Raw genomic sequence first — 26,396 nt, 5'->3', positions numbered from 1 at the left:
CTAAAGTAACATTTGTCAACCCAATGCCAATCTTTGGCACTAGCAGCATTTATTACACTTTGTCTTGTCTTACATGTTTTTTCAGTCACAGATGTAATCTTTGGATAGATTCCTAAAATGCAATCTAGTTTTAGACAACAATAAAATTATTCAAATACTCAGCTATATAAAACTATACGTACATTCCCTTGGAATAGGTACAGATAACCAAAACTCATATATGAAAATGTGTATTTTATTATAAAGCATAGCCAAATAGTCAGAGATAATGGCAGCTAATTTGATCAAAAAGATATTGGAAAGACTATCTACCTGGCTGATCACAAAAGAAGAAAATACAGAGAAATAAAAGAGACCAGCTACCTTTTCACAAACATATAAGGATGACATATGAAAAGGTGCTCAACATTATAAGTCATCAGAAAAACACAAGATGCTACTACACACATATTAGAACAGATAAAAGGCAAAAATATACTGCACAATATCAAGTGCTGACAAGGATGCAGAGCAGCAAAAATTCTTATATACTGGTGGCAGGAATGCAAAATTGTACATTCACTTGGAAATAGTTTAACAGTTTCTTATAAAGTTAACTATACACTTAAAAAAAGGTCCATAATCCTGCTCCTAGGTATTCACTCAAGTGAAATGAAAACTTATGTGTATACACACACACACACACACCCTTTATGTAAATGTAGTAGCTTTATTCACGATTGACTGAAACTGCAAATAACCTAGATGTCCCTCAACAGATAAATGAATAAGCAAATTGTGTACCAATAATAGAATACTACTCAGCAACAAAAAGGTACGAACTAAGGATTTATGCAACAAATGGATGAAACTTAAAATGTATTTTGCTAAAAAGAAGCCAGACCTAAGAGGCTACATATTATATCATTCCATGTATATGATATTCTGGAAAAGGCTGATAACTAAAGGGATAGAACACACATTAAGGGTTGTCAGGATTTGGGGCTGGGGAGAGAGGCTGACCACAAAGTGGTAGCACGAAAAAATTAGGCGGGGGTGGGTGGTCACAGAACTGCTGTTGATAGGTATGTGACTCTATGCATTTTTCAAAATCCACAAAACTGTACAACACAAAGAATGAATTTTACTGTATACAAATTAAATGCAAACAACCAGGGTATCAGGAAAACCCAAGATGGAATGCGAACTGTGACAAAATGAATCTAACTGTGGTACAAATGAAATGGCACAGTAGACTGATGGGGATATACAGAAGAAAAGACCTGACAACTAACTTTGGAAAAAAGCATTTTGGCTGGATAATGTGAGAATAAAAATAAAAAGAACTGTACACAAACACTGTATTCTATTTGGTAAATTTGTTTATCACAGGAGTATGGGTTAGCAATTTGGCAACTACTATATATGTCTAATAAACATATAAATATAGTGTAGAGAATGAGAGTCAGGTTTCTCACTGCGGGAGAAAGAAATTACAAATAAGCAAAGGGGAAATACTAGAATAATCCCTGTGGTACAAAACTGGAGTTGAAGGTATCAGTATGAATTAATATTTTAAGTGTGTATACAGCAAGTAAACACAGAAATAAATATAGATGTATGTATGTATGTAAGTTAGTATATGTATTCGTCCGTTTTCACACTATTATAAAGAACTGCCCAAGACTGGGTATTTTATAAAGAAAAGAGGTTTAATTGACTCACAGTTCCCCATGGCTGGGGAGGCCTCAGGAAACTTATAATCATGGCAGAAGGGAATGTCTTACATGGCAGCAAGCAAGAGAGCAAGTGTGTAAGGGACAAACTGTCAGACACTTATAAAACCATCAGATCTCATGAGCACTCACTATTATAAGAAATGCATGGGAACACTGCCCCACGATCCAGTCACCTCCCACCAGGTCTCTCCCTTAACATGTGGGGATTATGCGGATTACAATTCAAGATGAGATTTGGGTGGCGACACAAAGCCTAACCATATCAGCATACATTTCCTAACTCTGACCCCTGAAAGGTCTAAAAGCAGTAACACCTCGGTAGCAATGAACATACCCAGCACCCAGATGCTGGTTTCTAAATACCATTATCCAACAAGTTGGACCTGGGTTCCTTGGAGAGGTAAGTGATTTCAGGGCTAGAGCAAGGAAAATACAAGATAAGCCTGAAGCATCTCATAAAGTCAGAAAGTAAGGAATTGCTTTTAAAAAAGAAAAGAAAAGAAAAGAAAAAGACAATGACACGTTGAAAAGTGCTCCCAGTGGCCGAAGCTGGAACAATTTGAGCAACAAAATAAATAACAACAGAATTTTGATTCTAATTCAGAGAATAAAATAAATATCTATGAGTTCACACTGATATAAGCAAATGATTAAGCAAATAAATGTGAGGAGGGAATACTCTGTATTACAGAAGAATTACAATTGATAAATGTAGAGGAAATATGGAGAATAGAAAATCACCACTAAAACACCACAGATGCTGCAGGCAAGATCCACCTATAAATGCTAAAATTAGTGGCCAAAAATTTAAGGAAAAACAAGATATTTGTCAAGCCTCAAAGTGTTTTCCCCCAAATATTTATTAATTAAGGGAAAAGTATTAACTTTTAAATAGAGAAATCTGGTAGACACTGTTTGGGTGAAGGAGAAAGGACAAGATGGAGGAAGGTGAACAAGAAGGCATAATCCATGTTGCTTCTGGGTTCTTCCTCACCAACTTTCCCGCGCGGGGAAAATGTAGCCCGCCCTGGGAAGATGCAGATCAACTGAGCATGCGCCAGGTGATTTCAATCCGAAGAGATTGAAACTTACCCGGCCACGCCTATGGAGACGCCCCTATCACGCCCTTATCCCTCCCACTGCCCTCCCCCTTCCAGTACCAATGCATAAAAGTCGCTGCCGGCAGGCGCCAGCGTGACTTCTTCGGCCGGCGCATTCGTGGACCGGGGAACCTCACCCGAGAGCGCCAGCACAACTTCCCTGGCCCCCACACCTGAGGACCAGAGAACCTCGCCGGAGAGTGTGCGCATATTTGCAATAAAAGACTGCCACTTTCTTATGTACTTTGGCCTCATGTTTAATTATTTAGCTCTCCTAAATTAAATTAAACAAAACAGACACCACCATAATCAAGTGATCAAGGCTAACATTACCAGTAATAGGACATTCTGACACCACGTAGCCTCTGATATTGTGCGCTGAAAAAGGCATATCACCGCTGTGGTATTCTGTCTCAAAATCTGTAACTTCAATCTAGTTATGAGGAAACATCAGGGAAACTCTAATTGAATGACATTCTACAAAATACCTGACCAGGAGTCTTTCAAAGTGTGAAAATCATGAGAGACATGGAAAGACTAAGGAACTGTCAGATTGGAGGAGACTAAGGAAACAACACAACTAACTGTAATATGGGATCCTGGAAAAAGAACATTAGTGGAAAACCTGGTGAAATTCTAATAAGGTCTGTAGTTTTAGTAAGTCATTATTGATTAAATTAGTTTTGATCACTATACCATGGGTACGTAAGATGTTAACATGAGGGTAAGCTGAGTAATGAATATGAAAAACTCTCTATATTATCATTGTAACTTATTTGTACATCTAAAATTATTTCAAAATAATTTTTTTTCAAGAGCTTTAAAAAAGAGAAAAAGAGACTTTATTCCTCTCCTTCAAATGCAGTATACCTTTCTTGACAGCAAATTATGTGGATAAAATTGATTTTTTAAAAAAACTTATTTGGTAGAAGATAAAATGGGTACAAAAACCAAATTATTCAAAAACATTATTTAACATTTTAAAGAAAACCGCATAGTGGTCTATTAAAATAAGATTTTTAACATTGTCTCCTATGAGGATAAATCTTGGAGGTTTACTTCCAAACTAGTTTCTTTACTGCCCTGACAGTTATATGAAAATAATACCCATGTCCACATCGTTAGCAGTAAAAATACTCATCACAAAAATTCAACATTGCAAATAGCTACTGTAACTAACAGCTATGCGGTAATATGGATCAGGCTTTACAAAGTTAAAAAGCTGACATTCTCTTTTAGTCTGAATACCTTCAAAGACATGAACAGAGAAAATTCCAAACCAAGTCCATTCAGGCCCTTTCTTATTTAGCCACATATACTTGAAGAGATAAGCAGTATATTCAATTTAAAGAAAAAATTCTATACCTGTCTTTTAAAGTATACATATTTAAGTTCAATGATACTATCAAATTGGCAATGACTCAGTATTTGATTTTTATAATGAAATCTTTTATACTGAGTTAGAAAAATCTAAGTAATCTAAGATTATATGAAAGGGAAAATCAAAGTATAAACTTTCCTATGAATTTATTTCCCCTTGTTTTACTTTTAAGTACAACTAGAATATAAATCAGGGAAATTAAAAAAAGATGTTTTAAGATATGATTTTAATAGATGCAAAAAATGTTAGCATTACCTTCTTATATTATCCATCATTTAAAAGGAAATTTTACTTATTCATAAGAAATTATTTTATTCATAAGTCCTAGTTTACAAATCAGATACTCTCCACAGCTAAACACACACAATGCTAAGGTGGCCTCATTAACATATTAAAGCTATCAAGATTTCCATCCCTTCTGCAGCTTAATTTTATCACCTTTCATAATTCAAATGTATAAGCACTCAAATTCTAAATCCATACTGATTTAAATATAAAATGTGTGATGGCACAAAAAGATGCAAAGTATTTTCTTTCTGATAAGTTTCCAGATTCCTTCCTTTAAAAAGTAAATTTTAAAAGTTTTAAATTGGCTTTATAAAAATGCAAGCAAAGATACCTCACACAAGTCTATTAGGAAACCAAATATATTTCAGGTTAGGCAGGATATAAAAGAGGCTATTTTCAAATCAAATAATAGTTCTTTATGAGATGAAGATTTTAGAAGCTTACTTTATTTTGTTAAAATTACATGGAAAATAGCAAATATAATTTGTTTCTAATTTTGGTGCCCTGAACAGAGAAATTCCTTTATGATATTGGTTGGAAATTCTAATTTAATATGGCATGGTTTTAAAATATATGTTTCTTTTCTTCAGCCAAGAAATTCCTGAGGAGTGTAGCAAAGATTTTATAGACTTTCTAGGCTCGAATTTTATTTTCTCCTTCTATCTTATGTTTATTTAAACACTAATACTTTTAGGAATCACAAACAAGTGTAAGCGTTTCCATTTAAATCTCAGAGAGAAACGCAACTCCAACTTTAGCCACTAAATGTAGTTTTATATTACCCATGTTTTCATTTAAGTTTATATAAGCTAAACCACTTGCATTACTGGAACAGATATTAAAAATACACAATCATCACTCTCAAAATATTATTTGTTCAGTTTAAATTTAGTAGTAGAGACAAATATAATTAAATACATTTGTGTGAATAGTTTTTAGAATGGGAACAAGCTTGACCTTTATCATATAAACTTTTATTTTTGAAAATCTAAGCAAAATGAAGGCTTCTACTTAAAAAATAAGCACTTAGTATTTAACTGCTAACAACATTAAGTCTTATTTTAAAAATCAATTACTTCAGAAAACTAGCACCTCCTCTAAGAAATAATACACACCCTTCACTTCAAGAAATTAGAGTTCTTGTATCTGCACATATACTTATATGCATATTTAAATCTCTAATAAGTTTTCATACAACAAGTCTTACTGACAACTAAAATCAGTTAGCTACCATTTCATGTATTATAATTACATAGCATAATAAGATACCCTGCTTAAGTTTTCTAGGCCAAGGGTTGGCAAACTTTCCTAAAAGGGCTAGATTTTAGGCTTCTGGGCCATACAGACACTGTTCCAACTAAAACCGCTGCCAATGTAGTGCTAAGATGGCCACACACAATATGTATTAAGTGGGTGTGGCTGTGTTCCAATAAAACTTTATTTACCAAAATAGGTAGGCCATAGTTTGCTGACTCCTGCTCTAGGCAAACAGATTTGATATCAGTATATAACACTTCCAGCGAATGTATAATCATGTTTCCCTTGAATCTAGTAGTTGTTACAAGGAACATTAGCTGTATAAGTGGTAAAGAAATCAAGAAAATATTTCCTGAGGTCAGAATCTCAGATAAGACTGGGAAATTTAAATGTGTTAATAAAATACACATTAAAATATAAGTCTAAAAATGCATACATAGTAAGGGTATGATTAAATTTTATCAAACAATCTTACCTTAATCAAATGAAAGAATCTAAACTCTAGTACATCTCTGGTTTCAATTCAAAATGTATCTGAATCAAAACTTCAGTTTCTTGTCAAATTCCTAGAGAAACAAAATTGAAAACCTTAAGTCAGCTTCCAGTTCCAGATAAGATAGGGTAATCACATGCCAGTAAGTTAATGTAGCTATAAGACTTGGACAGAATGCATGGAACAACTACTAGCGAACTTTGAAAAGTAACAGTAGCAGGCAGATTAAGACAACCAGAATTTGATGTACCACTGAAGCAACCACAGGTTTACCATTTATTTCCCCCTCTGCTTTCATCCAGACTGAACATAATACAGCCCAAATGGAAAGCTTCAGGAGAACCCCTCTACCTCTGGCTCGAGGGAAGGGGTCTCCTAAGACTCACAAGGAAGTGTGCAATTCCCCCATTTTTTTTCTCTCTTTACTTTCTCAAGCCCAGCCACCCATCACAGCTGTGGCAGCCGTGGCAATGGAGGTTATTATGAACTAAAACTCTGAGAGAGGTAATCTATCTCTCTGATCACAGAAGTTGTGGTCCCAAGAGGATGTGGTGAATCCCTTTTGCTTCTCTCTCTGTCCTCCTGCCACTTGGCCCTGAATATGGGCACAGTTGCAGGGAGTGAACATTAAAGAGGGATAGAGACCCACTTTCTGGTTAGAAAAGGGAAGCCACGCAGAATTAGAAATTACTGGAAGATCACAGACAAGGAACATGGGAGAGCAACACCTCTAAGTTGTTTTATGAACGCCTGGACTCACCCTCGAGTGGCATATGCATGCATCTGACCCAAACAAACATACACAGACTTTGCGAATTATGGAACAGACCACCCCTCAAGTTCCAGACTGGCAATAGGTGGTACACAGGTGGGACAGAACCAAGTAATATGGCAAAAGCTTTCAAAATCAAACTGATGCTGTAACTACAACCCACAGAAATTTGCAGTGTGAATCTAACTGGGTTGACTGCCTACTAAAACAAATATATCAACATTCTGCATAGTATTTAAACAAGATCCAATGTCTCCTAACATAATAGTCAAATGTCCAGGATATAATCCAAAATTACTAGGTATACAAGGAATCAAAAAAACTCAACCTGCACAGGAAAAATACCAACATCAAGAAAACAAAGATGTTGAAATTATCTAAGATATTAAAGATATTTAGAGTCATTATTACAGAATGCTTTAACAAGTGAGTGCAAACATTCTTGATACAAAGGGATAAACTCAGAAAAGAAAAAAAAAAAAAAACAGAAGATAAAAGAAGAACCAAATGGAAATTTTAGAAGTGGATAAATACCAATAACCAAAATTAAAAACTCACTAAATGAGCTCAATAGCCAAATGAAGATGACAGAAGAAAAAGTCAGTGAACTTACTATAGATGAATAAAAATGATCCAATCTGAACAGAGACAAAGATTGGGGAAAAAAGGTCAACATCAATCACATTTCTGTACATTAACAATGAACAATTTGGAACCCTCAAATTTAAAAATAATACAATTCAAAATAGCTCCATAAAAACCAAATAGTTGAGTACAAACCATTAGAACATGTACAAGAGCTATATGCTAACAACAACAAAACGCTGATGCATGCATCAGGAAAATCTGAGTAAGCAGAAAGATACCCGGTGTTCATAAATCAGAAAGCTCAACATCATAAAGATGTCAATTCTCCCCAAACTGGTCTAGAAATTTAATGCAACTCCAATCAAAATTCCAGGATTTTTTGTAGTTATAGACAAGCTGATTCTAAGATTATTATGGAAAGGCAAAAGAACTAGAGAAAACAAAACTATTTTTAAAAGAAATAAAGTTGAAGGAATTATACTACCTAATTTTAAGGCTTCAAGCTACTTACCAAGACAATGTGATATTGCTGAAGGAAGAGATCCATCAATCAATGGAAAAGAATAGAGTGTTCACAAATATATCCACACAAACAGGGTCAACTGATTTTTGTCAAAGGTTCAAAGGCATACAATGAGGAAAGGATTGTCTTTTCAACAAATGGTGTTGGAACAATTGTGCATCCACATGCAAAGAAAAAAATAAAATTTCACCTAAACCCTCATGTTATACAAAAATTAACTCAAAATAAACTTAAATGTAAAATATAAAACTGTAAAACTTGTACCCAAAAAATGACAAAGAAGAATAAAATCTTTGTTTCCTGAAGTTAAGCAGAGTTCTTAGATACGAAACCAAAAACATAATCCATAACATTAAAAGTTATAAATTGGACTTCACCAAAATTAAACATTTATGCTCTGGAAAGGTATCTTCAAGATAACATAAGAACAAGTTACTGACAGGGAGATAATACCTGCAAATCACTTATGGAGCAAAGGACTTCTGTCCAACAAATACATAGAACGCTCAAAACTCAACAGTAAGAAAACAATGTAATTTAAACATAAGCAAAAGCACATGATTAGAATAGGTTAAAAAACAAAAACAAAACAAAACAAACCTGGTAATTCCAAATGCTGCTAAAGATACGAGCAATAGGAACTCTCATTCATTGCTGGTGGAAATAAAAAATGGCACAACCACTTGAAAGACAGTTTGGCAGTTTCTGATACAGCTAAGTATACACGTATCATATGACACAGCAATCAAACTCCTAGATACTTACTAAACTGAACTGAAAACTTGTATTCAGACAAAAACCTGCACACCGATATTTAATGGAGCTTTATTCATAACCACCAAAACCTGGAAGCAACCAAAATGTCCAGGTGAATGAATAAAACTGTGGTATTCCTATACAATAGAATACTATGCAGAAATGAAAAGGAACAAAGTATTTGATGCATGAAATAATATGAATAAACCTTAAATGTATTTTTCTAAATGAAAGAAGTCAGATCCAAAAACAATGTTATTATATGACTGCATTCAGATGACACAATGGAAAATGCAAAACTACAGATTTTGGTTGTCAGGAGAGGAGCTGGGGTATGGAGTAGTGGCTGACTACAAAGGGGATGCATGGAAAAATTTTTTAGTGTGATGAGGTCGTTCTGTATGACACTGAGGTGGTGTATACATGACATTGTGCATTTGTCAAAACCCACAGAACTGCACATCACAAAGACTGAACTTTAATGTATGCAAATTTTAAAAAATCAACTAAGATGCTGGGGGAATTTTAAGATAGAATGCAGTCCACGACAAATGAATCTGGCTGTATTATAAACGAATGGAATAACCCAGCTAAAGGGGGTAAATTTATTTCTCACAGGGGTACTGGTTAACAATTGTGAACTTGCTTTACTGAGATGGAACAAATAAGTAAACGGATGATCAAGGCCAGGTTTCTGTTAGAAAGGAAAGTTACAGAAGCAAAGTGGGGAAGCCTGGAATGAACCCTGTGGTACTGGATTAGTCACAGACATCAGTATGAACTTAATATATATTATATATACAGCATAATATATAATACAAATAGATAGGTACAGAAACAATTATAGATGTATATAAACACATGATTAATATACGAATGTATTATTTCCTAGCTCTATTCTCTGAGAAGGCCTTGAAATGGTGATACCCCTGTATCAACAAGTATATCCAGTACCCAGAGAGATAAAGGATCTAAGTACAATTCTCCAATACAAGAAACCAGGGCTCCTAAGTGGAAATGGCTGATTCTAGGGGTAGGGCAGAGAAAATATATGATAAGCCTGGAGTATCTTGTAGTACCATAAATAAAGGAAGTATTCAAAAAAGAAAAGGATGGGACATGTCAAAGGAATACAGGGACCAACAATGGAACAATTTTAGCAACAAAATAACATAGTATTGAATTATAAGCCAATGAATAAAATAAGTATACATATTGATCTAAATGACTGAATAAACAAATGGAAGGGACGAAGGCTTACTTATAGAAGAAACCTTAATAACATATAGATATACCCTATCCATAAGATGAAACAATATCCCAACCCTTTTGACTGTGGGCTGAAATTAGCAACTCATCTCTAAACAATATAATACAAAAAGACAAAAATACCAACTTTACAGTGAGGAAATCTGATAAACAGTACCTTAGCCAAGTAATGCTGTCATCATGCACTTTGATAAGATGTGAGGAAAAGGGCATTTCCCTCTGTGTATTCTTTCCTAAAACTCATCACCTCTGTCTAATCACAAGAAAAGCATCAGACAAACACAAATTGAGAGACACTGCAAAATCTCTGACTGGTACTAGTACTCAGAACTATCAAGTTTATGAAAAACAAAGAAAGGTAGAGAAACTGTCACAGACTACAGGAGATTTAGGGAGAGATGACAAATGTACCATGTAATCCTGGAATAGATTTGAGAACAGGAGACCAGTGGAAAACTTGGCAAAATCTCAGTTTGGAATCTGGAGTTTGGTTAGTAGTAAGGTACCAACGTTGGTTTCTTGATTTTGAAAAATGCACTTGGTTTTGTAAATTGTTATTATTATGGCAAGCCGTGTGAGGAATATAAAGGAACTCTTTGTATTATCTTTGTAACTCTTCTATACATCTACACTTCTTCCAAAATAAAAAGTTTGTTTTTAATGGTCAAAAGACCTGAATAGATCCTTCACCAAAGAGAATATAACAAAACATATGACAAAATGTGCAACATCACTAGCTATCAGGAAAGTGAAAATGAAATTCACTATCAGGTACCGCTACAAATCTATTAGAATGGCTAAAATGAAAAAGGCTGACCATACCCTAGAACACTCATACATTACTGAGGGAAATACAAACTGGTATAGCCATTTTAGAAAACCGTTTGCCAATTTCTTGACAATGAACACTTACAATATGACCCACCAATCCCATACCTATGTATTTTTACCCAACAGAAATGAAAACTCATTCGCACAAAATCCTATACACAAATGTTTATAGAAGCTCTATTTAAAATAGCTAAAAACTGGAACAACTCAAATGTTGTCCAATTAATAAACTTATAAACAAACTGTGGTACATCCATACAACTGAATACTACTCAGTAATAAAAAGGAATAAAATATCAATACACAGAACAACTTATATGAATCTTATAAGGCATTATGCTGAGTAAATGGATACGTAACAGTCTTAAATGGCTTCATGCTCTATTATTTCACTTCATGACCATTTTTGGAAAGACAAAAAGTAAAATGGCCGAGTTACCAGGTATTGAGGGGTAGGGAGGGAACACAACTACACAGGGATAACACCAGGTAGTTTTTGAGCTAAGGAAACTATTCTGGATATTGACTGTGATGGTGGTTAGATAAATCTATACACATGTTGAAATATATCAACTATACACAGAAAAAGTTTTACTGCATGTTCATTTAAAAAAATAAAATTTATGATACTTAACAGACTTTTAAATCATAAAGGCCTTTTCAGGATTATTTAGTTTGGATCTTATAGTCTGCAAAAATCCTCTTGTTTATTCTGCCTACTTTTAAGACAGAGCAAGTGACAAATAGCTCAGTCCTGACATGTAAATCACTAGAGGGATCAATGGTCTAAATGTCAGTTCCCCTAAGCAATGTATCATCTGCAAAGGAGTCTAATCTGCTCATCACCACTATCCCACCTAATTGAAAAGTAAATTCTGACATCTGCTTAGTGGTATCATAAAAGAACTTTCATTAAAGATTTTTTTAAAAATATTGATTTACAGTCAGTAGAGAATTCCACATTATTGGTCAGGGAGAGGAATGTGATTAATTCTACTTCCACTGCATAATAAGCATTCTGAAAATAAAAAGTAAAACAGACCAGGCAAGGTGGCTCATGCTTGTAATCCCAGGACTTTGGGAGGCCAAGGTGGGTGGATCACCTGAGGTCAGGAGTTTGAGACCAGCCTGGCCAACATGGTGAAACCCTGTCTCTACCAAAAATACAAAAAAACTAGCTGGGTGTGGTGGCACGCGCCTGTAATCCCAGCTACTCAGGAGGCTGAGTCACGAGAATCACTTAAGCCTCAGAGACAGAGGTTGCAGTGAGCCGAGATCACACTACTGCACTCCAGCCTGGGTGACAGAGTGAGATTTCATCTCAAAAAAAAAAAAAAAAGTAAAACAATCATTTGTCTCCACCTTTTTTATTGGGGAGAAAATAATCACTTTATTTGAATAAGTAGGATGAGGAATGCAAGCTGGAAAACACAGCATTTCAGAAGTAATTCTACTCTTCTGCAAGAATTTCTTTATTGTACTTCAACTAATACAGTACACTACAAGCTTACAGTGAATTATTACTATACTATACAGGCATGTGGTCACAAAACATTAAAATCTACATAGTACAGGAATTTAAATTTTTAAAAACTAAGTATAAAGGTACTACCTCTTCCGAACAATTTTATCATGTTATTTAATCTATCTGGTTCCTACATATACTTTAGGTATTATTTTTAAAAGTCATATTTAGCCAACTATTTCCAATTAACCTAAACTCGATTATTTATTTTTAAGGATACCGTTGTTCTCAGTTGTGCTACTAAATTCAGCAACACCTTCAGATTATTATATTTAAAAGAACATGAGTTTTTTTTAGAAAGCCGATCAGCAATTGCACTAATTTCAAATGAAAAACAAAAAGCCTCCTCTATAAGGAACAGTTTTTGCCTTAAGGCCTTTTGTTCTCATAATATTACATCCAATTATAAGTTAAATGATCTGCTTCAAGAATTTAGGTTATTTTCCCCAGGAACACATTTGGAAAAACTGATGACATTACCTGGTACCATATCCTTTCTGACTGAAACCATTTGCGTGTAGTAGCTATAATTCACTAAGGTCAGTTTAGTTTTGACACCCATTAAAACCCACTGAATGGAGTACCTATTGCAGATCTGTATGCTTACTGCTCCATGTAATCTTCTCACTCGATGTTCAACTTACTAAACAAAGGCTGTTTTATTAATAATAATCAAAATCTGACTTCCAAAGATGCACTGCACCTGTCAAAAGCTTCAATAGGTCAGTAAATTTCCTGCCTCTTCTCTCTCTAGCATTGCACGTGTTTAAGTCACTACTATATTTAATGTCCATCGACACAGGAGTTTTTTCCCCTGTCTTTTTCAAATAATCAAGAAAACTTCAGTTAATTAGTATTACACTATTTACAGTTAAACTTCCAGCTCTCTTCAAAAGTTGCCAATAAGAATTTTTACATATGAACTAAACCCAACATGATGCTTTACCTTACTAGCCACTGAAATGCTAAGTTCACAGAAATCAACATTACCTAGTAACATTTTAAAGATTATAGTACATTAAACCACCTATCTCTATAAGAGTAGCTACTACTTTCCTTCACCCAAATTAATATCATCCAAACTTAAATATAACAATAGCCATCTCTACACTTAAGCAAATCAAATGAACTTTCCACTCATTCCAAAAGTTCTTCTTTCAGAAATGAAGTTTTATATAAAATATATTTAGGCTATTCGTTTCGAAACATAAAAGGTCAGAATAAGAAATTATCCATAAATAATGTTAAATTATCAAAGAATCAAGAAGGGATTTGGGATGGAGAACTTGGTATGTACTGAAATTAAGAAGGCCTCATGTGACATTTACAATCTGTAGCCCAAACCTGTGTTGCAAGTATATTTAGCCACTTGCTAATAGTTCTGATAAAAAGTTCTATGATGGCGAAGTTTGAAATAAATGCCTGTGTAGTCTATAAATCTCATATACCTATGCTTACTCCAATCCACCATTACTAAAGTTCCCTATTGCTACACTGGGAAACTACATGATACAGAATTGTAACCACGACTATCACTAAGAAAACTACGAATAACTGTCTTCAGAAGGCATTTAACAATTGGTAAGAATACTGCAGTTTTTCCATGAAGAGTAGACCCACACTCGGCACACAGTGGGAGAACTGTATATGAGGAAGATAGAAGCTCTAAGAGCAGTGAACAATAGATAGTAAATCTCTTCCATTATTTTAAAAGTCAGTCTATCTCACAAAAGCCATACTGAGAAATTTATTTTCATTTGCTTCTGAGTTGGCAGTTCTTCACTATAGGTAAACACTGGTTTAAAGCAACTGCTGATTTTTTTTTTTTTAATTGGGAAGTACTCTCTGACTGCTGAATTTAGGAGGTGAAAGCAAGACTGGGAAGCATGGTTCATGCCTGTAATCCCATCATTTTGGGAGGCCAAAGTGAAAGGATAGTTTGAGCCCGGGAGCTCAAGACCAGCCTGGGCAATATAGTGAGACTCCATCTCTACAGAAGATTTAAAAATCAGCCAGATGTGGTACAGTGTGCCTGTAGTCCCAGCTAGTTGGGAGGCTGAAGTAGGAAGACTGTTTGAGCCAAGGAGGTCAAGGCTACAGTGAGCCGGTGCTCATACCAATGCACTCCAGCCTGGGTGACAGAGCCAGATACTTTCTCAAAAATAATAGTAATAATAATAATAGGAGGAGGAGGAGGAAAAAGCAAAACATAGCTGCCTTTAGCACTTTAGAGTCTTTAGCAAGAAAAGCAAAATGGAGTGCATGGTCACTCTTAAAGCCTTTTTAAAAATTCCTCAATGAGTATCTGATTAAATCTTAAATTGTCCTCTAAGTCTGGATTTTTGAACTCAAAATTCCTCACTGCTTTTGAAGCAGAAAATAGAAAAAAAGAGAGATAAATGAGGTTCCTAACTCAATGCAAAGAAAAAACAAAGTAAGCCTTTGTTAGCAATATCTGTTAAGCATCTAGTATGTAAAACACTATTGTAGTGATGGGATGAGGAAAGGGCCAAAACAAAGAACACTAGTACTGGCTTTCAAAGAGCTTACATAAATACAGAATACATGAAGAATTATTTATAAAGCAATGCTATATGTTTTGCTTGTTTATATAAGTACACTGCTAGACACGCAATGGCAGATAACTATGTCTGTCTTGTTTACCACAATAGCCCCAGTGCCTACTACAATGACTAGACATAGCAAGCACTAAAAAAATTTTTGTTGTATAAATGAAGACTTTCAACAGCTATGTCAATACTGACACTTGGCTTCCTTGACTCCAGTGATCTAGCTCTGTCTGACAGGCAGAACAATGGCCCTCCAAAGATGTCTGTGCCCTTAAGCACTGGAACCTAAGTTACCTTACATGGCAAAAGGGACTTGCAGTTGTAATTAAGGTTAACGAACTTGAGATGGGAGAGATTACCCTGTGTTATCCAGGTAGGCCCAATCTCATCACATGAGGCTTTTAAAGTGGAAGAGGAAGACAGAAGGTGGATCAGAGAGTTTAAATCAACGGAGAAGGAGATATTGGAGGCTTGAGAGGGACTTGACCTTTGTTACTGGCTTTGAAGAAGACAGAGGGCCACATGCCAGGGAATGAGGGTGGAATGTAGGTGCTAGAAAGGGCTCTGATCAAGACAAATGCTACAACCACAAGGAAGTGAATTCTACCAAAACCCCGAATAAGAAAGGAAACTGATCTTGCCCTACAGCCTCCAGAAAGGAACACAGCCATGCTGAAATTTTTATTTTAACCCAATGGGACCTGGATTGGCTTACTGATTCACAGAACTGTAAGATTAAAAAATTTTCTGTTGGCCGGGCGCGGTGGCTCAAGCCTGTAATCCCAGCACTTTGGGAGGCCGAGACGGGCGGATCACGAGGTCAGGAGATCCAGACCATCCTGGCTAACATGGTGAAACCCCGTCTCTACTAAAAAATACAAAAAACTAGCTGGGCGAGGTGGCGGGCGCCTGTAGTCCCAGCTACTCGGGAGGCTGCCACAGGAGAATGGCGAAAACCCGGTAGGCGGAGCTTGCAGTGAGCTGAGATCCGGCCACTGCACTTTAGCCTGGGCGACAGAGCGAGACTCCGTCTCAAAAAAAAAAAAAAAAATTCTGTTTAAGCTACCAAGTTTGTGTTGATTTATGATGGTAGCAATAGAAAACTAATATGCCCCTTATCGCTTCTACTCTAGCAACCCAAATATATAGCTTTTCTTGTCAACACCCTGATACTGGTTCAATAAAAGATTTAACTTTCTGAAATGCTTTGATCTGATCATAATCTCCTATTCTTACCTCTTCTACTTCATATTCTCTGCATCTGTCATTATCAAGGAAAGACCTTGTTTAAAAGGACAATATGTAGAAACAAAATGCCACTTATCAATCATGAATTAGTATTTTCTAGTTAGAATGTTTGGTCAGCTTTATATCCAAAAGTATAAAATGATACAACAGAATAGTTATAACCAAACTGCAAATTTCATATTCCTTGCAACGTTGCAGTACCAAGGACCCACACCGAAATGTGTTATTATACAACCCAGTGTGTCAAATTCTGATTTAAAGATGATGTATTTTGTTTTTAAATCTGGAACCATTTATTTGCCTCTTTATATTTATACACTTGCTCTAAATTATTAAAAACAACCTCATAAACAATCTGTTTAACAGTAATTAGAATTTTATCTAGTTAAAACAACAGCAGAGCATGCCACAACACAGATGGCAGAAAACTTTCTCCTTGCCTGATTAGTGTCAAAAAATTGTTCTCCTATTTCGTGATTAGGAAAAATTTTGTCACGGGCTATCTCACAAGATACTAGTGAAAGGACAGTTTTATTAAGAAAGTCTTTGCTCAGCATATATCTTAATTATTTCTCAATGTAAAAATTTTTCTTACTACTCTGATAAAACCCAACCAAATAAGTGATTGAGGAATCATAACGGATAGAAGTCTGTACTACTGATTTCACTCTAGTTCCAATGCCTTAAGCACACTAATTCTCTGTGGAGTAGAGGTTCCCAGATTATGATGCACATTGAATCACCTGGGGAGTGTTTAAAACTTCTAATGACCAAGTTCCAACCCATACCAATTAAATCAGAAGGTCTGGGGATAAGACAAGCACAAAAGTTTTTACACTCCCCAAGTGGCTCCAGTATGGTTTAAGGCATGGTACAGTGCACTGAATGGAGTCAGGAGGCCTGGGATCTGCCACTGACTGTGCCACCAGAAAGCTTGGGTACATCACTGGGTAGCCATTTCCTCATCTATAAAAATATAGGATTGGACAAGTTATTTCTAATATCTTAACATTTTATAAGTGTAGGATGAGATTCCTTAGTTTTCTTCAAAAGATTAAATCACCTCAACATTTAAACTATGCAAAAAAATTGAAATCCATGATCTGATAATGCTTATTCCTACCTGTTAAAATCTTACTTTTATAAAGATTATTTTACAGTGGAGATCACATTCAACTACATTTCAATTGCACAGCTTTTTATATATCCTTATGCTCATCCATGTCATACAAGGGTGTAAGTTAGGAATGACTGGAAGCTTGAATTATCTCAAAATACAGCTTGCTATCAGATTATTTCTAGAATTCCTATTAAAATATACTGCATGTATTCTGATTTTCTTGAATAGCATTCCTGGTTTTGCTTAGCTCCTGAAGATACAAAATGACCTGAACTTTTCATTAACATTGTTTCATAAAAGCAAATCATTAAGGAAACAAGAAAGTTGAAATAATCCCTGAGTATCAAGTTATTCTGTATACAGTCTCAAACCGAATTCTTACCCTTGACCAGTCCTCTTACAAATGTACACTACCAGTCATGAGGGTGCTTGGAAAAAGGTTAATTCATCCAACAAGTTAAGCATTTTTGTAGTTCCAGAGTTTGGGGACAGGGTGGCAGACTTCTAATACGTCCCTGCAGTGATCCCCGCCTTCTGATAGTTGCATGTTGTATAACCCTCTTTAAGTGTGGGCTAGACCTAGTAACTTGCTTATGAAGAAGAAAATATTGGCCAGGCATGGTGGTTCATGCCTGTAATCCCAAGACTGGGAGGCCAAGGCAGAAGGATCACTTGAGCCCAGGAGTTCAAGACCAGCCTGGGCAATATAGTAAGACTCTGTCTCAATTTAAAAAAATAAAGAAAAATATGGCAACAGTGATGGGATGTCACTTCTGTGATTAGGTTATAAAAACTGTGATGTCCTTCTTGCTAGGACTCTCTTTTGCTGGCACTTTTTCTTCCCCTCTTGCTTGTTTGCTCTAAGTCAACTGCCATATTGTGAGATGCTCTATGGGTCCATTTGGCATGAGTCCAAGGGAGACCTCTGGCTAACAGCCTGAGAAGAAATGAAACATGTCTTATGAGTGACACAGAATATGGATCCTTCCACATCAAGATTTCTGATGAGACTTCAGGCCCTGTCAACACACTGGTTCATAACCTTGTAAGAGACCCACCGCCTATGCTGTTCCTGGATTCCTGACTCACTGCAATATAATAAATGTGTGTTTTGAGTGGGTATGTTTTAAAATAATTTGTTATGCAACAATAGGTAACTAATATAGGCATGTAGCAATGAATAAAAACACTGCAGTCAAAGAACCAATAGTTGAGTTATAAGATAGATCAAGGTATCAACAATCCAGTAATGGGTGAGACATGTAAATAAATGTAATAAAGCATTTTAGGGGCTCTGATAAAAGTATACATGTGTTTGAACGCCACATGCAGGGTTTTTTTTAAAAAAAGTAAAAAGTATACATGTGAGGGGTAAGGTACAGACATAATAAAGGATTTGTATATAAAAAGGCTCAGGCACTGATGTTCTTTAAAAGGGAAGAATGTGAGTTATAAGCAAAAATAAATACAATGGTCACTTTGGAAAACTAAAGGTAATCCCAATTATTTCCCACCCTTCAAGAAAACTGATGCAGCAATTATCTCTTCCTTCTACTGCATTGTCAAATATTCCGTCTCTACTGGATTATTCCTATCACACTAAATATAGAACCAAAAAATGTTTTAAAGCCCACTCTCTTAACTCTACACACCAAATGTGCATAGTTCCCCCTTTACAATAAAACTCAAAAGTGTTGTCTATACTCACTGTCTCCACATCTCCCATTTTCTCCTGAATCCATACCAACCAAGCTTTTCATCCCATCTGTCTACCAACTTGCCTTTATTTAAGGTCACCAATGTCTTCCACATTGCTAAACACAACAATCGATTCTCTGACTTCCTCTTATTTTACCTGTGAGCAGAGCTGACACAAACAATAATTCCATCCTTGAAATACATGGCTCTCAAAATACCCAACTCTACTGGTTTTAATCTTATTAGGTTGGCGCAAAAGTAACTGCAGTTTTGGACCGTGAATTTTAAATCATTACATTATAACTAGGCTCAGACTCATCTTTATTAATCAAAATAGGTAACATTACAATCAACACATTTTTGCCAATGAGAAATAAGTTTATTTCTTCCTGTGGTGTAAAAATGCGTGCTCTGGGATTCGATAAACTCGTGGAAAGCTTTTTCTGCATTCCGGTTGTGGAAACATTTTCCCTGAAAAAAGTTGCTGAGATGCTTGAAGAAGTGGTAGTCAGTTGGTGAGAAGGTGAATATGGTGGATGAGGCAAAACTTTGTAGCCTAATTCATTCAACATTTGAAGCGTTGGTTGTGTGACGCATTGTCAGGCATTGTTATGGAGAAGGATTGGGACCTTTATGTTGATCAATGCTGGCTGCAGGCATTGCAGTTTTCCATGCATATCATTTATTTACTGAGCATACTTCTCAGATGTAATGGTTTCGCTGGAACTCAGAAAGCTGTAGTGGATCAGATCGGCAGCAGACCATCAAACAGTGACCATGAACTTTTTTGGTACACGTTTGGCTTTGGGAAGTACTCTGGAGCTTCTTCTCGGTCCAACCACCGAGCTGGCCATCACCGGTTGTCGTATAAAATCCACTTATCATCACATGTCACAGTCTGATCGAGAAATGGTTTGTTGTTGTTGCACAAAGTAAAAGAAGACAACACTTCAAAATGACGATTTTTTTTATTTTCAGTCAGCTCATGAGGCACCCACTTATCAAGCTTTTACACCCTTCTAATTTGCTTCGAATGCCGAATGACCGAAGGATGGTCGATGTTGAGTTCTTCAGCAACTTCTAGTGTTGCTGTAAGAGGATCAGCTTCGATGATTGCTCTCAACTGGTCGTTGCCAACTTTCGATGGCCGGCCTCATCTTCACTCCTCATCTTCAAGGCTCTTGTCTCCTTTGCAAAACTTCTTGAACCACCACTGCACTGTACCTTTGTTAGCAATTCCTGGGCCAAATGCATTGTTGACACTGTGAGCTGTCTCTGCTGCTTTATGACCCATTTTGAACTTGAATAAGAAAATCACTCGAATTTGCTTTTTGTCTAACATCATTTCCATAGTCTAAAATAAATATAAAATAAACAGCAAGTAATAAGTCATTAGCAAAACAAAGTGAGAAATGCACATTAAAATGACGTATAACACAACCACATTTATTTAAGAATGTATTCCAATATCAAACAGCAAATTTCAACAATGCAAAACCCGCAATTATGTCTGCACCAGTCTAATACTCCATGCTCACTGCACTTTAGTCACACTGGCCTCCTCCTTGTTCCTTGAATACACTAGGCACACACTTTCCTCAAATCTGTTACCCTTGCTATACCTTAGAACAGGAATGTTCTTTCCTGAGATATCTGTATAGATTCCTTTTAGGTCTTCAATCAGATGTCACAATCCTTCCCAGGCCTGCCCTCCTCCAATCCCCATGCCTTCCAACACTCCCCCCATCCCCTTTCCCTCCTTTATTTTGCTGATAAAGTATATATTTCATCTGTTAGTTTCAGTTTCCCTCTCAGTTAGAATGTAACCTCCACAGAGGCAGGAATTTTTGTCTGTTTTGTTTACTATTGTATGTGATACAACAGTACCTGGCAATAGTAGGCATGGTATTAATATTTGTTTAATGAATGAATGAACCAACCAAGGGAATTCTCTCACTGGTCTAATGTAATATAGTTTCAAAGGTACCGAAATATTATATTCATATTTCAATCATTGTGATTTATGTCCTGACAGATTTAACACCCTCATTATACATACCAGGGCTATATTAAATTAGTTTGCATTCCACTGAAAACATACTAATCAGGAGAAAACATCCAGAATTGTTTTAGACAACAAGGAGCAACAAGACTGATTTTAAAAAATAGTTTTCCATGGATAATCTAAAGTAGAAAATCCACATACAATATGTCACAAAATCTGATACAGATTTTCAAAGTCTAGAGGTGAAACAGAAGGTAAGCAAAAATTTCAAATTTTGTTAATACACACACACACACACACACACACACAAACTCTAAGGAGATTTTGTCAATTCTTTCATAGGTAACTTTTAACCTTTGATGTGTTTTCCATCCATTTTCCAATATATGCACTTTTTACTTCTCTTTTTCTAAGCTATCAGTGATTTTAAAAAAAATTTAGCTGAAACTATATACAGTGTTCCAAAGATAAAAACAAGACTTGATTGCGCTGAGATAAAATACTTACATCATTTTTACATTTGTATGTATATGTTCTTTACACATTTCCCGAGTGCTTTCACATCTTTATTATGATCTTCACACTGACATGAATATATAGGCAGGCAGATTTTATCACATCCTCCCCCACCTCCCCCATACATACACATACTTTGCAGATGGAAAAAAGTGACTCTCAAATAGATTAACTGGCCTGCTCAAGGTCACAGAGCTACAAGCAGTTCAACCTGGACTATAATTAGCTTTTTTTGAATCCAAGTTCATAATTTTTTTGAGGGGGTATTTATTTTGGGGGTGAGAAAGTTCTCTCTTACATAATTTCTTTTTTTTTTTTTTTGTCCATGTGCCTCTCTTTTTATTTATTTATTTATTTTTTATTATTATACTTTAAGTTCTAGGGTACATGTGCACAACGTGCAGGTTTGTTACATATGTATACATGTGCCATGTTGGTGTGCTGCACCCATTAACTCATCATTTACATTAGGTATATCTCCTAATGCTATCCCTCTCCCCTACCCCCTCCCCACAATAGGACCTGGTGTGTGATGATCCCCTTCCTGTGTCCAAGTGATCTCATTGTTCAATTCCCACCTATGAGTGAGAACATGCGGTGTTTGGTTTTCTGTTCTTGCAATAGTTTGCTGAGAATGATGGTTTCCAGCTGCATCCATGTCCCTACAAAGGACACGAACTCATCTTTTTTTATGGCTGCATAGTATTCCATGGTGTATATGTGCCACATTTTCTTAATCCAGTCTGTCACTGATGGACATCTGGGTTGATTCCAAGTCTTTGCTATTGTGAATACTGCCACAATACCAAGTTCAGTATTTTCTTTCAAAATATATTACCTCACCCGGTAATTCAAGGTACATTGTATGTATCTACAAAGACTTGACTATGTAAGCATCTTCCTTCTGGATTAGAGATTTTTACCCAATCCATTATAAAAGTGCTCTGCAGATGGTACAAATATGCTACTCTTCTTATTTTTTTAAAAAGAAAAGACCAAGAAAATAAAAATAAAGAAAATTGAGTAAAGCAGTAGTAACATGAGATCAATGGCTACTTTCTGCACACCCGATCAATGTTTTAGAACCTTTGGACTATTAAACTGATGCCAAACACCACTTCAAGTGCCAGAGGAAGATATTTAACAGAGGCCATTCTAGGTAAAATCACCGTTTATTACTGCCAGAACCCATACCTACGTCCCTAAACTAGTTCAACCATTATGTAAAACAGTATGGCGATTCCTCAAGGATCTAGACCTAGATGTACCATATGACCCAGCCATCCCATTACTGGGTATATACCCAAAGGATTATAAATTATGCTGCTATAAAGACACATGCACATGTATGTTTATTGCAGCACTATTCACAATAGCAAAGACTTGGAATCAACCCAAATGTCCATCAGTGACAGATTGGATTAAGAAAATGTGGCACATATACACCATGGAATACTATGCAGCCATAAAAAAGGATGAGTTTGTGTCCTTTGTAGGGACATGGATGCAGCTGGAAACCATCATTCTTAGCAAACTATCACAAGAACAGAAAACCAAACACCGCATGTTCTCACTCATAGGCGGGAACTGAACAATGAGATCACTTGGACTGGGAAGGGGAACATCACACACCGGGGTCTATCATGGGGAGGGAGGAGGGGGGAGGGATTGCATTGGGAGTTATACCTGATGTAAATGATGAGTTGATGGGTGCAGCACACCAACATGGCACAAGTATACATATGTAGCAAACCTGCACGTTGTGCACATGTACCCTACAACTTAAAGTTTAATAATAAATAAATTTAAAAAAAAAAATAAAAACAAAAAATAAAAAATAAAAATAATGAGAATTTAAAAAAAAAAAAAAAAAAAAAGAAAAATCCTGGTAATCCGGACTAAAAATAATAAGAATGAATTATTTTTAACCCTTCTCTCCTAAGATTTAGCTCAGGTTCAGATAAACAAGTGGTTCCATGAATCACTTCATGTGTACTTCTTCCTGTCTGCTTTAATACTCTAAGAAGAGAGAAAAGAGATCCCTTTATCATTCCAGCTGCAAGAACACCCTAAGGCAATCCAAAAGTGGGTCACGAACCAAAGACCTCAAAGAGAGTATATTTTATGTAAGATTAAAAACTTTGTTCTTCCCACCATCAGAGACTAACTGCATGTCCCTGACCCATATTAAAATTCCTCTTAGTATAAATCTGGATTCATATTTGAAGCCTAGTCAGGCTTACTTGGGACTCTCAAACTGCAAATACGGCTGCATGCCCAGTGGGCAACAGCCCACATGGAATTAATGGAATCTGGCCTAGGTAGAGAGAGCCACTGTTTTCTAGGGCCAAGGCCGACTACACTAAAAATAGGCAAGGCTTTAGCACACATGGTTTTGGCTTTGTGGGACAGTATTTGTTACCCTGAATACTATTTTCTTTTCTTCTCTCATTTCTCAGCCAATACTAAGGAACTGACATTTTACATCAGACTTTATTACAACTGCAAAAAAAATAGATGGTCAGAGAGAAGTTCAAATAATTTAACTATGAAGGTAAAAAAGACTTACACTTACTCCAAAGGAAATATGTGATCTAGTTAATCATGGTTTGAGACTAATGCCCTAGGTAATAAAAGCGATCTTAGTCCGGAATATCCATTGCAATATCCTGCACTAGACTGAGATAAACAAGGCATCTATGGTACAAAATTTAAGGAGACACTTACTCTCCAGGTAGTACAAGTACAGGATTGACAAATGAGAGTGAGTGTCTCCTTAAATTTTGTACCTTACGTGCCTCACCCTCCTTGTAGCCCAGATCCACAGTGATACCTAGATGTTCATCAACGGCATAGGAGATTTTTGTGAATACAAAAATTTGAAACAAAATCTGAGCAAAATCTGAAGTTTGAGATCCTGATCATATGCATCATTATTATCTTTTGAATATAATAAGAAAAAAGTAGAGGACTGACATTTTCACACATTACAAGGATAAAGTTGCTTCAGAAAAGGGAAACATTTATGGTATAAATGAAAAAGTCTGCAATGTTTATAGGGAGATTTCCACTTCTGAATATGAAGGACAAAGAGGGTCTGGAAATATTCTTCTCTCTAACAACTAGAAATTGGACAAAATAGAGGAAACTATTTGCTGGCACTGAACAAAGGCAGCACAAGTCTATGATACCAGACTGTTGCCCTAAAAGGGCAATAATAAGAGGGCCCTTCAGCTTCTGCCTGGAGGTAATTTACAAACAATGGCACAGGGAAAAGTAACCTCATAAGAACCTAGCAACATTGTTGAATTGAAAAGACATATATCAGAGTTCAGGGAGGCCAAAACAGCTAGAATTCAGGGGGAGGGGGAGTGGGCAGATGCCTGAGAGAAGAGATCAACACAGAAAGAGATCCCAAAAAATGCACAGCAGTCCTACTGGATCTTTGGCTGAACACAAGTTACACATGTAGAGGCTGAGCAAAATAAAAAATCAACCTTAAGAAATAGAAAATTACCAGGAGTTGTAAGATAAACAACTGTCAGTGCTCACAAAGGGCCAGGAATTGTTAAAATTTGTATTACCCAAAATGGTGAAATCTTGCTGAATAGCAGGGCAGCCATGAGTGACTCCAGAAGGACCATGCATTAGAAGTGAGGTTAAATTAGTCTTTAAGGTTACTCTAGATTCTCCCCAAAGCTGCATAAAGATAAGCCTTGAAAGGATCGAACTTATCTGTAAGTAACAGCAGCACACTAGAAAAAAAAACCAATATCCTTTAAAATAATGCAACCAAATCCAGCAAATAACATAAAATTCAAAATAATAAGCATTCAATAGAAAACTATTAGACCTATCAAGAAGCAATAAAACAGTCACAATATTAACAGAACCAGAAATGAAAGAGATGATGCAATTAGGAGATGAGAACATTAAAATAGCTATAATAAATGTTTCCTCAGCAGCGTAAGAGATAACCCAAACACAATGAGGAGACAAAGAAACATAAAAGAATCAAATAAAACTTCTACATATAAAAAACACAATACTTGAAATAAAAATATTATTATGTAAGATTTGTAGCAGATTAGCCACTACAAAAGAAAGTATTAGTAAATTGCAGACACAGGAATAAAACTATCCAAAAATGAAGACAGAGAGAAACACACACACACACACACACACAAACACACACACACACACACCCCCTCCAAAAGATAAAGATGCAATGACCTCTGTAACAATGTCAGCAATCAAGATAACCACAATGAAAACATGAAAACAAAAAGAGTAAGGCAATATTGGAAAAAATAGCTATAGAAATTTCTACTTTGTTGAAAACTACAAACCCACAGTTCCCAGAAGTTCAAGCAATACCTAGCAGGATAAACACAAACACACATTCACACATACATTGCTGAAAATAATGATAAAGAAAAACATTTAAAGCAGTCAGAGGTAAAAAGGTGCATTACCTTCATTGGAGCAAAGATAAGTCATCACAGATTTCTCCTTGAAGCTATATGAGTCAGAAGACAATAAAATAAAATCTACAAAGTATAGAAAGGAAAAAACAAGGCAACCTAGTATGCAGGAAAAAGGTAACACAGCAGGCTCAGGAGTGCTATCCTTAGAAAGGCCTACTTGTAAGGTTAGGCCTTGGCTGGTGTCTAAGAACTTGAATTTCAAAAGGGTTCCTGACATTCCCTAACTAATGAGGGTGGTTTACTGTGCCTGA

The 26,396-nt window shown here is 36.0% G+C and overlaps 1 protein-coding gene across 4 annotated transcripts in view; it reads right to left on the bottom strand.

Moving 5' to 3' along the window:
* Positions 1-26,396, bottom strand: part of GLCE (glucuronic acid epimerase) — a 121,657-nt gene that overhangs the window by 61,030 nt on the left and 34,231 nt on the right. For 2 of the 4 annotated variants that reach the window (XM_038010093.2, XM_008016093.3), the window contains one exon: positions 6,220-6,310. The exons of 1 other annotated variant lie outside the window; for it this stretch is intronic. The gene's annotated coding sequence lies outside the window, so the exon portion shown is untranslated. Of the gene's footprint in view, positions 1-6,219; positions 6,311-8,108; positions 8,247-26,396 lie in introns of those variants that run through there. One more of the 4 variants, XM_038010094.2, reaches the window with a different exon arrangement.

The sequence above is a fragment of the Chlorocebus sabaeus genome, chromosome 26 (assembly GCF_047675955.1).
Source record: "Chlorocebus sabaeus isolate Y175 chromosome 26, mChlSab1.0.hap1, whole genome shotgun sequence".
Taxonomy (NCBI): domain Eukaryota; kingdom Metazoa; phylum Chordata; class Mammalia; order Primates; family Cercopithecidae; genus Chlorocebus; species Chlorocebus sabaeus.
The sequence above is the reverse complement of the archived record's forward strand: the minus strand, read 5'-3'. Positions and strand labels throughout refer to the sequence as shown.